Consider the following 2477-nt stretch of genomic DNA (forward strand, 5'->3'; position numbering starts at 1 on the left):
TACGATTCAATTTATAACACATGGCATTTAAGTCAGACACAAAATAAAACTTCCTTACTTGAGAGTTCTGATGGGATGGGTCATTGAAGGCACTGAGAGGTGTTGGGGTAGAGGAATTAGGAGAAAGGGTTTTGTTTCAAGAAGGTACTGATGTGACAGGGGAAGGTGGGAAATTCAGGAGGAGGTGGACGAAAATTGATTTTTCTCTTCTTTCTCTCTTTCCTCCCTTCCTTCCTTCCTTCCTTCCTTCCTTCCTTCCTTCCTTCCTTCTTGTACTGGGGATTGACTCCAGAACATTCTACTTCTGAGCTACACCCCCAGCCCCATTTCAATTTTTGTTTTGAAATAGGGTCTTTCTAAGTTGCTGAGACTGACTTCAAACCTTCAATCCTCCTGTTTTAGCCTCCCAAATATTGGGATAATTACTGCATGGCCACCACGTACGTCTAGATCTGGAAATTTCTTTTTTTTTTAAAGAGTAGAATTAATATTTTATTGTCATTTATTATCAGATGGCAGTTGGGTATATAGATTCATACTTCATACTTTTTGTAAATTAAAAAATTACAAGTTTCAAACAGTTAATAGCTGGTTATGCTTTTCAGAAAACACGATTAGATGTATTCACTAATGGTAGCTTCAAGCTTTTCCTTATTAGCTCCAGAAAATTCACCCACCTTTTGGCCTTTCTTGAGAAACTGGAGTGGCAGTCACTTCACTTCACACTCTGCAGCAACATCCTGATGTCTACTTCAAGGGGGAGCACATTGGTACACTTTTCACAGAGATGAAAGAAAGGCTCGATCGTTTTGCAAGGCCCACGCCACATGGAGAAGTCAACTACTACAAGCTTATTCCCAGCAGCCTCCAAGGCTTCCCGAAAAGCTTCCTTGCTCTCGATCTGTTTCACCATTTCAGCTGCAGAGGGTCTGCTGAGCTACCGTAGGAAGCAACGGAAGCGGATCTGATGTGTGGGACGGAGTTGGGCGATCTGGAACTTTCTAAGGAAAGAAAGCCTTGTTGTTGAAGGTAACCAGTTCACTTTATTCCTGGGGCTTCTGAGAGAAGCCAAGCACATGAATCCAGCTAGACTGAATGTCTCTGAAAGGCGTGCCCATCTGCCATTTGCACCTGACCTTCAAACTAAACAGATTTACAAACAGGGAGACCAATTTTAGTTACGTATACCCAAAGGTTTGTAACATGAATCTTTCGGAGCATTTGCTCTTCGTGTCTTCTCCATGTACTTTGTAATCATCCATCAACCAACGCGATTCACTGTAGTGTTCAGTTCATTCTTAGGTTTTCAAAGTTGACAAGGGTGGAGAGGAAGGAGTTACTGGTAACCTCATCTTTGTCAGTCACCTGTCTGATACCAACTTTGCTGAACCTGGCAAGCTTGGCACCAGGCTTGCAAAATCTCCACCTGCTTATGAAAGCACAGTGGACCTGCTGAGCTTTCACACTGTAGGACAAACCTGCTCCTCCTCACCTGGATGCCAGATGCTTTAGGAACGCCTTCGACAGTCATTCCACAAGTTGGAGCACAATTGAACACTTAAAAAATGGCAGTGTTTTTTTTTTTCTTATTCATATGAATGAAAGTAAACCAGGTGTGGTGGCGCACGCTTGTAATCCCAGCATTCAGGAGGCTGGGACCAGAGGATCACGGTTCGCGGACAGCCTCAGCTACTTAGTGAGGCCCTCTGCAACTCAGACCCGGTTTCAAAATAAAGAATAAAAAAATAGGGCAGGGATGTAGCTTGGAGGTCGAATGCCCCTGGGTTCCATCCCCAGACCCACAAATAATAATAAAAAAAATAATAATAATGAAAGCCAGATACAGTGGCTCAGACCTGTAATCCCAGTACTTGGGAGGCTGAGACAAGAGGGTTACAGGTTCAAGGACAGCTTTGGCAACAAAGCAAAAGCTTCAGCAACCTAGCAAGCCTCTTTCTATATACAAAATATAAAAAGTGCTGGGAGTATAGCTGGGATTCAATAATCCCTAGTACACACACACACACACACACACACACACACACACACACTGAATGGATAATGAAAATGTGGTTTCGATATCCATTCATCACATAATAGAATTTTACTTAGAAAGAAGAACAAAATTATGTGTTTTGCAGAAAAATGGATGAAACTAGAGAATATTATGCTAAGTGAGATCAGCCAGTCTCAGAAGGCTCTCTTGTATATGGAAGCTGGAGAGAAAAAAGGAAAGAAAGAGACTTCGGTAACTGAGGAGAGAGACCATGGACCAGTGAAGATGGGGAGGGGATGGAGGTGGAAAGAGGAAAAGAAGAACCGATGGAGGAAACAGTTCCAGGGCTCCGTCCATGTATGAATGTGTCACCACTAATCTCACTCTTGAGTACAGGGAGGGGTGGGGCCTGAAGTGAGGCACACCAAGACCTGTGTGCACGTCTGTTTGTATAACTTTGAACCTCACTAGGATGTATAAT

General features: G+C 43.1%; 1 pseudogene across 1 annotated transcript; it reads right to left on the reverse strand.

Annotated features, from left to right (window-relative positions):
• Positions 1 to 614: 614 nt before the first annotated feature.
• LOC308272819 (thioredoxin-like) lies at positions 615 to 913 on the reverse strand (annotated as a pseudogene). The gene has a single exon. The product of its transcript is annotated as a thioredoxin-like (transcript).
• Between the last annotated feature and the right edge of the window lie 1564 nt (positions 914 to 2477).

Source organism: Muscardinus avellanarius (assembly GCF_963383645.1).
Source record: "Muscardinus avellanarius genome assembly, chromosome: 14".
Lineage (NCBI taxonomy): Eukaryota > Metazoa > Chordata > Mammalia > Rodentia > Gliridae > Muscardinus > Muscardinus avellanarius.